Below are 13,398 nucleotides of genomic sequence, written 5' to 3'. Positions count from 1 at the left end.
TCAAAGGTGCTGCACCCCAGTGCCGCCCATCAGTGCCCAGCAGTGCCGCCCATCTGTGCCCAGCAGTGCCGCCCATCAGTGCCCAGCAGTGCCACCTATCAGAGCCACCTATCAGTGCCACCTATCAGTGCCCATCAGTCCCATCTATCTGTGGTACCTATCAGTGCCCATCCGTGCCACCCATCCGTGCCACTTATCCGTGCCACCCATCCGTGCCATCTTATCTGTGCCCATCTTTGCCCATCAGTGCCGCCTTATCTGTGCCCATCGGTGCTGCCTTATCTGTGCCTATTAGTGCCGCCTTAACTATGCCTATCAGTGCCCACCGGTGCAGCCTATCAGTGCCCACCAATGCAGCCCATCAGTGCCCACCAATGCAGCCCATCAGTGCCCACCAATGCAGCCTATCAGTGCCGCCTAATCAGCGCACTTCAATGAAGGAGAAAAATGACCCGTTTGCAAAATTTTATAACAAACTATTAAAACATGATTTTTTTTTTTTTTTTTTTGCATCTTTTTTTGTTTGTTTAGCAAAAAATAAAACTCCGAGCTGTAACTAAATACCACCAAAAGAAAGCTCTATTTGTGGGAAAAAAATGATAAAAATTTCATTTGGGTACAGTGTTGTATGCCCGCGTAATTGTCATTCAAAGTGCATCAGCGCTGAAAGCTGAAAATTGGTCTGGGACTGAGGGGGGTTTAAGTGCCCAGTAAGCAAGTGGTTAAATGTTGTTGGTGTTTGCCAACTGCTTATTTTTCAGCTTTATTGCTAAGGGTGACCATCTTGGCGTTTGTCAAGAGAGTTAAGAGTGGCCAAAGAGATTGCCTACAGCCTGAATGCACCAGGTCTCCTCTGATTTCAGATGCTAAGCATAGTTGGGCCTAGTTAGTACTTGGATGGGAGACAGTCTGGGAATACCAGGTACCCTAGGCTTTTTTAATGTTGTTGGCATCGACGACCTGTTTATTTTTCTGCTTGTTTTCTGAGGTGACCATCTTGGCGTTTGTCAAGAGGGTTGAGAGTGGCCAGCAAGTTCGCCTACAGCCACATCACCCTGAATGCACCCGATCTCTTCTGATCTTGGATGCTAAGCATGATTGGGCCTGTTTATTTTCTGCTTCTTTGCCAAGGTGACCATCTTGCCGTTTATCCAAAGGGTTAAGAGTGGCAAAAAGAGATCCCCTACGTCCACATCACCCTGAATGCACCCAATCTCATCTGATCTCGAATGCTAAGTAAGGTCGAGCCTGGTTAGTACCTGGATGGGAGACCGCCTGGGAATACCAGGTACCCTAGGCTTTTTTAATGTTGTTGGCATCGACGACCTGTTTATTTTTCTCCTTGTTTGCCGAGTTGACCATCTTAGTATTTGTCAAGAGGGTTGAGAGTGGCCAAATAGATCTCCTATGGCCACATCACCCTGAATGCACCCGATCTCATCTAATCTCAGATGCAAAGCAGGGTCGGGCCGGATAGTACCTGGATGGGAGACTGTCAGGGAACACCAGGTAAATAGGAGACCACCGCTCCAGGTCAGTTCACCAAAAGACTGATCACTCTCCAAGCAGGTAAGGGTCCCAGGTGCAGGCTGATTGCACATACCAGATACATGAAGAATGAACAAAACTCTGGACAGCCGCACTCCGGATCAGATGAAAAGTAAAAAGTGCCTTTTATTTCTTCAAACTAAAATAACCTCACATCACACAAATAACAACAACAAAGGGAGAAAAAAAAATACTGACGCGTTTCACGCTAAGCCTAGCGCTTACTCATAGCTGATTTTTTGTTTTAAATGTAAGGCAAATATATACCATACAGAGGGTCAACATGTGATCAGAAAATTAAACGTGAAAACTAGTAACAGCTGGTGATCCATCATCGTGGAAACTCCATACATGTGAATCACGTTTAATTTTCTGATCACATGTTGACCCTCTGTATGGTATATATTTGCCTTACATTTAAAACAAAAATCAGCTATGAGTAAGCGCTAGGCTTAGCGTGAAACGCGTCAGTATATTTTTGTTTTTTTCTCCCTTTGTTGCTGTTATTTGTGTGATGTGAGGTTATTTTAGTTTGAAGAAATAAAAGGCACTTTTTACTTTTCATCTGATCCGGAGTGCGGCTGTCCAGAGTTTTGTTCATTCTTCATCTATCGGGAACACCAGGTGCCGTAGGATTTTTAATGATGTAGGCGTCGACGACCTGTTTATTTTTCTGCTTGTTTGCCGAGGTGACCACCTTAGTGTTTGTCAAGAGGGTTTAGATTGGCCAAAGAGATCATCTATGGCCACATCACCCTGAATGCACCCGATCCCGTCTAATCTCGGATACTATGTAGGGTCGGGCCCGGTTAGTACCCGGATGAGAGAATGGCTGGGAATACCAGGTGCCGAAGGCTTTTTTTTTAAGGTTGTTGGCGTCGACAACCTATTTATTTTTCTACTTGTTTGCTGAGGTGACCATCTTGGCGTTTGTCAAGAGGGTTGAGAGTGGCCAACAAGATCCCCTACGACCACATCACCCAGAATGCGCCCGATCTCGTCTGATATCGGATGCTAAGGAGGGTCGGGCCTGGTTAGTACCTGGATGGAAGACTGCCTGGGATTACCAGGTACCGTAGGCTTTTTTTAATGTTGTTGGCGTCGACGACTTTTTTTTTTTTTTCCTTGTTTGCCGAGGTGACCATCTTGGCATTTGTCAAGAGGGTTGAGAATGGCCAGTAAGGTCGCCTACAGCCACATCACCGTGAGTGTTCCCGATCTCTTCTGATCTTGGATGCAAAGCATGGTTGGGCCTGGTTAGTACCTGGATGGAAGATCGCCTGGGAATACCAGGTGTCGTAGGCTTTTTTTAATGTTGTTGGCATTGACGACCTGTATATTTTTCTGCTTGTTTGCCAAGGTGACCATCTTGGCGTTTGTCCAAAGGGTTAAGAGTGGCCAAAGAGATCACCTACAGCCACGTCACCCTGAATGCACCCAATCTCGTCTGATCTTGGTTGCTAAGCAGTGTCGAGCCTGGTTAGTACCTGGATGGGAGACCGCCTGGGGATACCAGGTACCATATGCTTTTCTTAATGTTATTGGCATCGACGACCTGTTTATTTTTCTCCTTGTTTGCCGAGGTGACCATCTTGGCATTTGTCAAAAGGGTTAAGAGTGGCCAAAGAGATTGTCTATGGCCACATCATCCTGAATTCACCCAATGTTATCTGATCTCGGATGCTAAGCAGGGTCGAGCCTGGTTAGTAACTGGATGGGAGACCGCCTGGGAATATCAAGCGCCGTAGGCTTTTTAAATGTTGTTGGTGTTGGCAAACTGTTTATTTTTCTGATTTTTTGCTGAGGTGACCATCTTGGCATTTCTCAAGAAGGTTAAGAGTGGCCAAAGAGATCGCCTACAGCCATATCACCCTGAATGCACCAGGTCTCGTCTGATCTTGGATGCTAAGCATGGTTGTGCCTGGTTAGTACCTGGATGGGAGACCACCTGAGAAAACCAGGTACCGTAGGCTTTTTAATGTTGTTGGCATCGACGACCTGTTTATTTTTCTGCTTGTTTGCCGAGTTGACCATCTGGGTTGAGAGTGGCCAGCAAGATCGCCTACAGCCACTTCACCCTGAATGCGCCCAATCTTTTCTGATCTCAGATACTAAGAAGTGTCGGGCCTGGTTAGTACTTGTATGGGAGACCGCCTGGGAATATCAGGTGCCGTAGGCTTTTTCAATATGTTGTTGGCGTTGACGACCTGTTTTATTTTTCTGCTTGCTTGCCGAGGTTACCATCGTGGTGTTTGTCAAGAGGATTGAGAGTGGCCAGCAAGATCGCCTATGGGCACATCCCCCTGAATGTGCCCGATCTCATCAGATCTAGAATGCTAAGCAGGGTCAGGCCTGGTTAGTACCTGGATGGGAGACCGCCTGGGAATATCAGGTGCCGTAGGCTTTTTTTAACATGTTGGCGTCGACGACCTGTTTTATTTTTCTGCTTGTTTGCCGAGGTGACCATCGTGGCGTTTGTCAAGAGGGTTGAGAGTGGCCAACAAGATCACCTACAGGCACATCACCCTCAATGCGTCCGATCTTGTCTGATCTCAGATGCCAAGCAGGGTCAGGCCTGGATAGTACCTGGATGGGAGACCGCCTGGAAATACCAGATGCCGTAGGCTATTTTTTAATATGTTGTTGGCGTCAACGACCTGTTTTATTTTTCTGCTTGTTTGCTGAGGTGACCATCTTGGCGTTTGTCAAGAGGGTTGAGAGTAGCCAGCAAGATCACCTACAGCCACATCACACTGAATGCGCCTGATCTCGTCTGATCGCAGATGCTAAGCAGGGTCGTGCGTGGTAAGTACCTGGATGGGAGATTGCCTGGGATTATCAAGTGCCGTAGGCTTTTTTTAATATGTTGTTGGCGTCAACGACCTTTTTTACTTTTCTGCTTGTTTGCTGAGGTGACCATCGTGGCGTTTGTCAAGAGGGTTGAGAGTGGCCAGCAAGATCGCCTACGGGCACATCACCCTGAATGCGCCCGATCTCGTCTGATCTCGGATGCTAAGCACGGTCGGGCCTGGTTAGTACCTGGATGGGATTCTGCCTGGCAATACCAGGTGCCGTAGGCTTTTTTTTAATATGTTATTGGCGTCGACGACCTGTTTTATTTTTCTGCTTGTTTGCCAAAGTGACCATCTTGGTATTTGTCAAGAGGGTTGAGATTGGTCAGCAAGCTTGCCTACAGCCACATCACCCTGAATGCGCCCACTCTCATCTGATCTCAGATGCAAAGCAGGTTCAGTCCTGGATTTGCCGAGGTGACCATCTTGGCGTTTGTCAAGAGGGTTGAGAGTGGCCAGCAAGATCGCCTATGGCTACATCACCCTGAATGCGCCCGATCTCGTCTGATCTCAGATACTATGCAGGATCGGGCCTGGTTAGTACCTGGATGGGAGACCGCCTGGGAATATCATGTGCCATAGGTTTTTTTTCTAATATGTTGTTGGCGTCAACGACCTGTTTTGTTTTTTTGCTTGTTTGCCGAGGTGACCACCTTGGCGTTTGTCAAGAGGGTTGAGAGTGGCCAACCAGATCGCCTATGGCCACATCAACCTGAATGCTTCTTATCTCAGATGCTAAGCAGGGTCGGGCCTGGATAGTACCTGGATGGGAGATCGCCTGGAAATACTAGGTGCCGTGGGCTTTTTGTTGTTGGCGTCGACGACCTGTTTTATTTTTCTGCTTGTTTGCCAAGGTGACCATCTTGGTGTTTGTCAAGATGGTTGAGAGTGGCCAGCATTATTTCCTATCGCCGCATCACCCTGAATGCGCCCAATCTCATGTGATCTCGGATGCTGAGCAGGGTCGGGCCTAGTTAGTACTTGGATGGGAGACTACCTGGGAATATCAGGTGCCGTAGGCTTTTTTTATGTTGTTAGCGTCGACGACCAGTTTTATTTTTCTGCTTATTTGCCGAGGTGACCATCGTGACGTTTGTCAAGAGGGTTAAGAGTGGCCAGCAAGCTTGCCTATGGCCACATCACCCTGGATCCAAAAGAACTGTCAATGACAATCAACACTGCGCTATCCCTAAAAGTTACATACAAAAAAAGCTGCTAACACGATCACGAGGATATACAACAGTGAATAAAATTCCAAATGTTAAATTATAGTGTAGCGCTATATAAAAAATATATTTAAACCACTTAGTGATGTGACAATAATGTATAAGTGTCAAGATTACATAACATTAAAGAGTGCTTCCCAAACTGCCCCACACTTACATGAGATAGTGAAAAAAATATAATAAACCCAAAAAAATAATGATAATAACCAAAAAGACACAAAATATTGTGAGAAAGTCCAAAAAATTTTTTTTGATATGAAAAAAGTCTATTATGTGCTTCGAATTAAATCCAATCCACACGTGAGAGGGAAAGAGCCATCCACCTTCATCCTATGAAGACCACATGCAGGCACCCTGTGGCATATCCATCACCAAATAAGATGTAGGCTTACCAGATAGAATGGATCCAAACGAATATACATTCGAAGGATCAATCAGACTTCAGAATACTCTTATATAGAGTTATCCAACATAAAAGGCTCTCCAGGGAATTTTCAATCAAGTACTCAAACGATGGGAAAATCTTCCACTTTAAACTTCAACGCACATTGTAGAACTCATACAGGAAGGAAATGAGGGCCACAATAGTGTAAATCCGTTTAAAATTTTTTTTAATAAAATAAGTAATGAACTTACATGAATCCAATGAATTAAGCGCTTATATCATATAAAAATAGAGCTGCAGTAGGAGTCCCGACGCGTTTCGTCCTCAAAAGACGTCATCTGGGGTACTACTCCACTGCAGACCACTTACTTATATACTTAACATGCTAATTTGGGCGAAAATTCGATCTGCCTGTGTCACCGCATATTACTTCCGGTTCGACCTGGCATCCGGCGTGCGTTCCACGCCTCGTTGCTGTGTTATTTTATAACCGACCCCGTAATTATATATCACGAAATAATGAAGTAAAGCCTTTCATAATGAGTACCAAAACCGGCCTCATAGGCGTTCTATAGTACAGAGAAGTGAGTATTTTAAAACCGTAACATTATACATAATACGTCACTTCCGGGTCACGAGTACCAGTAGGCTGGTTGACCAGTCAAAGGGCCAATCCCACAAATTATTCCGACATCACTTCCGCTTTTTGCTAAGCTGCGACGGAAGTGATGTCAACCAAACAAAGGCTGAGATGCACCGCACCTCCGGAGCTCCCACGTGGGGATACGTCAGATCCCGGAAGCAACGTGGATAAAAAACGTCCCAACGCCAGCCAGCAGCGGAACGCAAATAGACGTGCGCCGGAGCGCACATCTAATGAACTAAAACTTTATTGTAAGGATGTTAAAAAATGACATCAGATAATCACGCCCCACTACCAATTGCTAATGGAACGCAAATAGACGTGCACTTGAAGCGCACATATTCAAACGGAACCCATGATAATCCCGGGTCCAAAAAATTAAGGGGAAAAAAGAGACACAAAAAAAAATTTAATTATATAGAAATAAAAAAAAAATATATAAAAATACACTATCCTCATATTAAAAAGGTAAAAAACATAACATAACATATATATTACATATCGGATTTAAATTTAGCAAAAAATATTACATGCCAAATTATGCTTTATCGGAAGTATCAAACTATACAAAAATAGACAGATTTTCTCCACGAACTCCTTACAGTGGAACCTCCATTCCAGAAGTTACCAGGGATGGATATACACATGGTAATACACATATGTGTATATAAGACCCACCGTAATTCCTTATATGCCAGTGAGTATAAAAGAACCTAAGGACCAATGCGTTGACACTAAAGGCAGATAGAATTCCATCCCACAAACAATACATTACATAAATAGCAGCTACGCCGAAAATAAAATATACAGAAAAACATGTTCATATAAGATGAACCCCAAAAATTCAAGCAACTGGAAACTAGAACAATCAGAACAGTTACCAATACAGATCTACCCATCATTAATGAACGCATTAATGTCCCATTCAATATTTAAACCAAACGGGACATAAGATCGAATCGTGTATATCCAGTAAGTTTCTAACTGGGAAACATCACGAGTCATGGCTCCACCCCTCCAAGGGGGTGTGTATTTGTCGATAGCCAAAAATTGTGTGCCTGTAGGATCACTGTTGTGATATTCTCTATAATGTTTCGGGACGGTATGTTTAGAAATCTTACTTTTTATCAGGGATATATGCTCTCCTACTCTAGTTGCAAATGTTCTCGTGGTCCTCCCCACATACTGTTTCCCACACGGGCAAGTTATTAAATATACCACGTATCTAGTACTACAAGTACAAAATGTCTTAATAGTGTGTGTTCTGTTGGTTGTTGTTGATGTAAACTCAGTTGTTTTGTGCCTACCAGCGATGTTGAATTGGCACACAATACATTTCTTACAGGGATAATAGCCCGTTAGATTATGGAAAAACGATGGGCGCCTAGGTGGATTAATAACATTAGGAGCAATTAGACTCCGTAAAGAGGGTGCTCCCCTAAAGAGAACCTTTGCCCGTTCTGGCAACTTAGAGCCTAAAACCGGATCACTTCTCAACACATCCCAGTGCTTGTTTATAATGGTCCTAATTTGTCTATGCTGAATCGAAAAAGATGTCAGCATAGACCATCTATAAGTGTCATCCGACTCCCTATATGTTTTTTCCGCAACGAGAGTTTCCCTGTTGATGTCAATAGCTTTCTGTATTTCACCATCTAGAATACTGGCATCATATCCCTTAACCTCAAATTTCTGCTTGAGGGTTTCTGCCTGAGTCTTAAACGTATCAAGGTCAGTGCAGTTCCTCCGCAGACGTAAGAATTGGCTGCGTGGAACTGAACTTAACCATGATCTATGATGACAGCTGTCCAGGGAAATGAAACTATTTCGATCTGTTGGTTTGAAATGTGTTTTAAACACAAATTTGCTGTCCACAATCTCTATCTCCAAATCCAAGAAAATAATCCTGGAGGAACTCATTTCAACTGAAAGTGAAATACCCCTGTCATTGCGATTCAAATTATCAAAAAACTCCACCAAAGACTCTGGAGAGCCATTCCATAGGAGGAGGATGTCGTCTATATACCTAGCCCATAGGACCAATGAAGGGTTCCGTTGGGCATAGACGACATCCTCCTCCCATTTGGCCATAAATAAATTCGCAAGACTAGGGGCAAATTTTGCCCCCATTGCAACCCCCTGCTGTTGCAAATAAAAATTATCATCAAACCAAAAATAGTTGTGCTCCATGGCAAATTCCAAAAGCTCCACAAGGTATTCACATTGGAATGATGCCAAAGAGTCGTCAAGATTTAAATAATACCGAACAGCCTCAATCCCCATCCCTTGTGGGATACATGTATAAAGGGACGCTACATCCGCCGTAGCCATAATACAATGTTCATAAGGCTCAATACTTTCCAGTCTCCTGATTGTAGCCCCAGTATCCTTGAGATAAGAAGGAGTTTTCTTAACAAGGGGTTGCAAATAAAAGTCAATATAACGGCCTATACGTGAAGTGACCGAATTAATGCCACTCACTATAGGCCTACCAGGAGGGTTTACTGGATCCTTATGGATCTTCGGTAGGTAGTAGATTGTGGGAATTCGAGGAGCAATGGGAACTAAAAATGCTTTCTCTTTACTATTCAAAATTTTTAATTCATAACCTTTATTTATCAGATCTTTAAGTTGTCTCTTATATAAATTTGTGGGATTATTGGGGAGTCGTTTGTAGGTACCTGGTTCATCCAGGATTCTCTGCATTTCCACTTCATAATGTTCTCTATCTAAAATCACAACCCCCCCACCCTTGTCCGCTGGACGTATAACGACATCCTTTTGTTCACACAAAGACCTAAAACCAATAGTGGAGAAGGAAGGTCGGTTTACACGTCTAGCGGGCAATTTGTCCAGGTCATTCAATAACAAATCCTTAAATATTTTTACAGCTGGCGCAGTGGGTACAGGGGGTACAAATAAAGATGGGTTAGCCAACCCTGAATGTACCGTTCCTGATGTAGCCGCTAGATAATCAGTCCTAAAGGGGTTAGTTGTTAAATACCTTTGAATGTTAATTTTTCTAATAAATTTATGTATGTCTATAAATGTACCAAACTTATTAAGTTGTTTGGGAGGTGCATACTTCAATCCTTTGTCAAGTACTGACAATTCAGCTTGAGAAAAGGTTTTCTTACTCAAGTTGAAAACGCCCTGTCCTATTAAACTCGCCTTCTTTTTCCTCCTTTGTACTCGTTCTCCCCCTCTGCACCCTCTCTTGGATCTTGGTCCCTTTTTCGGGCGTGTGGATCCTCCCGAAAATCCTGATTTCTATAGTTGGTATTAGGTGGATTATACACAGATGGTACATATGTGTTATTCCTATTATCTCTGTCGTATACCTCCCTCAACGGGGAGAACCTATTATGTGTAGAAACCATAGCCACGTTTGAATATTGGGGTCCCTCATAATGAGGGTTGGGGGGGGCACGTCTGGGTGATGGAGAGTAATATGGTGAATTGTTATATTCTCCATATTGATGAGCATTATGATTATACGGACGTCCTCTATTGAACCCACGGCCTCCTCTTCTGCCTCGATTGTTACCCCTTCCTCTTTGGGGGTTGTTAGGGGTATGAGGGGTATAATGAAGTACCCTTTGTTGGGAGGATGGTGGGCCATCATACGGCCTTCTTTGTACTGCTTCACTATAAGACCTGGGGGGTATGTCAACCCTCTCAGGTGCCACAGGGCCTGCAGATTGAGATCCCCCAATAGATTGTGGATCAATGGCAGGCGCATTCTGGCTAAATTTCTGCCACCCAAAGACAGTGCCTGTCTTGTAATCGTTAACGTCTCTGGAGTACTTCTTTTGTTTCTTATATTTTTGTTCCCTGTCTTCCTTTTCTAAATGATTCCGCAAATTGGCGGAAAGAGAGTTATATTCCGGGGTATCCTTATATACTCCCAATTTATCTTTAATCTCTTTAATTTCTTGGTCAAGGAGAACCATCCTGCTGTTTTTCCTAGCAATCAGGAAACCCAGAAGATTGGTTCCTGCTTCATTAAAATATTTGAACCAGGTATCCAAATCAATTTCGCCCTGTTGGGGGTTTACATCCCACCTGAGACTTCTTGGGACCATGTGCTCCGCAATATATTGTTGCAGGAACACTACATCCCACTGTAGGTGGAGTTCAGATGTCATAATATTCTTAAGTCTCATAAACATCCCTCCCACCTCTGTGTTACTACCAGTTGCAACAAATACACCGTCTGTGTTAACCTTGTGTAAAGCTCGATATTCAAAGATATCCATCCCCACAGTGACTTATTAAAAGAAAAAAAGGAGGAAGGAGTGAGGGGAATTTGCAGCAATGTATATATCCAAACAATGTGTATCCAAAAGAACTGTCAATGACAATCAACACTGCGCTATCCCTAAAAGTTACATACAAAAAAAGTTGCTAACACGATCACGAGGATATACAACAGTGAATAAAATTCCAAATGTTAAATTATAGTGTAGCGCTATATAAAAAATATATTTAAACGCCCTCAGATGAAGTCGGATATGACGAAACGCGTCAGGGCGTAACTATACCGGAAGTGACGAGTGCGCCTCAATCCCTACGTTTCAGCGAGCGGTAGTAAGGCACGAGACAGCGAAAACGTTCGTTCCTCCTCGATCATAGCTGAACCAATGGGATAAGGCACAGTACTTTTTCAATGCTTAAATACTTTGTTTATTTGGTACGCATATATATGTTGGGTTTCGTTTTGTCTAAATAAATAGTGTTAAACAATATCACACTATGTTTGGGCATCTTTGCTTTTTTATATGAGAAAACTGGATTCCAACAAGAGAGACATCTAGTGGCCATAAGAAGCATTGTTGATTGGCAGTTTAAAGGCGTTTTTGATCTTGCTGTTCGGTGAGTGCATCCCCAAAGGGGGATCGTGTGTGCCCCACAAGTGGTGAATTTTATGGTGGAAGCTACAGTTTAATCACAACAGTGAACAGATAAAATAAGCACCTTCTATCCTGGACACGGATCAAAATTTCAATGAACTCACTTTATATATAAAAAATCTTTTAAGAGTGTATATGCGCTGCTATATATGAAAAAGTGGACTTCTTTAAAAAGTTACAATTTTTTGTATATTGTTTATATTTTTAGATATGCTTTTATATGCATGGTAGAAACTATCTGAGGTAGTACCTGATCCAGATTTCTGGATACCTTACATATTCTATATTGCATAATATCTGATAGCGAGATCCGTTCTTTAGGAGCGCAACACCACCTACTTTACCTATTCCTTTTCACATTTGGGCATCAGTTTGGCCCTGACGGTGTATGCAGCACCCACAGAAACCTATTTAGGTAATTTCTCCCCATTATAGCGCAGGAGCACTTTTTTCATATAATTTAGTTGATATATCTTCTTTAACCACTAAAGATCCGCGCTATAGCCAAATGACGGCTACAGCGCGGACCTCCTTTCGCTCTGTGATCGGCGAGTCTAGTGCCACATATCCGTGCCCATCAGTGTCATCTACCAGTGCCCATCAGTGCCGCCTATCAGTGCCCAGCAGTGCCACCTATCAGAGCCACCTATCAGTGCCACCTATCAGTGCCCATCAGTCCCATCTATCAGTGGTACCTATCTGTGCCCCTTAGTGCCACCCATCCATGCCACCCATCCATGCCATCTTATCTGTGCCCATCTCTGCCCATCAGTGCCGCCGTATCTGTGCCCATCAGTACTGCCTTATCTGTGCCTATCAGTGCCACCTTATCTGTGCCTATTGGTGCCGCCTTAACTATGCCTATCAGTGCCCACCAATGCAGCCTATCAGTGCCCACCTGTGCAGCCTATCAGTGCCGTCTCATCAGCGCACTTCAATGAAGGAGAAAAATGACCTGTTTGCAAAATTTTATAACAAACTATTAAACATGATTTTTTTTTTTGCATCTTTTTTTGTTTGTTTAGAAAAAATAAAACTCCCAGCTGTAATTAAATACCACCAAAAGAAAGCTCTATTTGTGGGAAAAAAATGATAAAAATTTCATTTGGGTACAGTGTTGTATGCCCGCGCAATTGTCATTCAAAGTGCATCAGCGCTGAAAGCTGAAAATTGGTCCAGGCAGGAGGGGGGTTTAAGTGCCCAGTAAGCAAGTGGTTAAGGAATTTGCCAGTTTTATACCTAAATATTTCAACTCTTTACTCTATGTATATTTGCATTCTTTTTGAATCTGTTGTACTTCTTGTTTACTAAGGTTGATGTTCAAGATTTCAGATTTTATTTGATTTATTTGATTAATTTAAAAATTCGACATTTCCCCATAATATTCCAGGGCCTTATTTAACTTAGGTAATGTGTTCTTAGGGTTGCCAATATAAAACAATACGTCGTCTGCAAAGGCAGCCAATTTATGTACCTCTTTCCCCACTTCAATTCCTGTAATTATCTTTATAGTTGCTGTAGAGTGATAGTATAATGTTTTGATCCATTGGATCATCCTTGATCCAATTCCCATTTTTTCCAGTGTCTGGAACATAAATCCCCAGTCCACCCTGTCGAAGGCCTTTTGAGCATCAGTTGACAGTAGTAGAACCAGGGATTCTATCTCCTCCCTCTGAGATAGCAACAGGAGAGTTCTCACCCCATTGTCCTTACCTTCCCTCCCAGCTACGAACCCGACCTGGTCCGGATGAACCAGTGAATTCATCAATGTTTTCATTCTACCTAATATTTTAGAAAATAATTTAGCGATATTGGTCTGTAGCTGGAACAC

At 43.2% G+C, this 13,398-nt stretch overlaps 10 pseudogenes; all 10 read left to right on the top strand.

The window, feature by feature from the left end:
- The first annotated feature begins 1,181 nt into the window (after positions 1-1,181).
- On the top strand, positions 1,182-1,300 carry LOC143990814 (5S ribosomal RNA; annotated as a pseudogene).
- A 1,211-nt stretch (positions 1,301-2,511) lies between these two features.
- LOC143990950 (5S ribosomal RNA) lies at positions 2,512-2,630 on the top strand (annotated as a pseudogene).
- A 104-nt stretch (positions 2,631-2,734) lies between these two features.
- On the top strand, positions 2,735-2,853 carry LOC143990773 (5S ribosomal RNA; annotated as a pseudogene).
- A 104-nt stretch (positions 2,854-2,957) lies between these two features.
- LOC143990843 (5S ribosomal RNA) lies at positions 2,958-3,076 on the top strand (annotated as a pseudogene).
- Positions 3,077-3,180: 104 nt separating this feature from the next.
- On the top strand, positions 3,181-3,299 carry LOC143990921 (5S ribosomal RNA; annotated as a pseudogene).
- A 103-nt stretch (positions 3,300-3,402) lies between these two features.
- On the top strand, positions 3,403-3,521 carry LOC143990630 (5S ribosomal RNA; annotated as a pseudogene).
- A 312-nt stretch (positions 3,522-3,833) lies between these two features.
- LOC143990760 (5S ribosomal RNA) lies at positions 3,834-3,952 on the top strand (annotated as a pseudogene).
- A 557-nt stretch (positions 3,953-4,509) lies between these two features.
- On the top strand, positions 4,510-4,628 carry LOC143990728 (5S ribosomal RNA; annotated as a pseudogene).
- A 238-nt stretch (positions 4,629-4,866) lies between these two features.
- Positions 4,867-4,985, top strand: LOC143990862 (5S ribosomal RNA; annotated as a pseudogene).
- A 318-nt stretch (positions 4,986-5,303) lies between these two features.
- On the top strand, positions 5,304-5,422 carry LOC143990892 (5S ribosomal RNA; annotated as a pseudogene).
- The last annotated feature ends 7,976 nt before the right edge of the window (positions 5,423-13,398 follow it).

Source organism: Lithobates pipiens, unplaced genomic scaffold, assembly GCF_037356315.1.
Source record: "Lithobates pipiens isolate NorthernLeopardFrog02 unplaced genomic scaffold, aLitPip1_a1.2 Scaffold_18, whole genome shotgun sequence".
NCBI lineage: Eukaryota > Metazoa > Chordata > Amphibia > Anura > Ranidae > Lithobates > Lithobates pipiens.
This window is presented reverse-complemented; position numbering and strand designations above follow the sequence as displayed.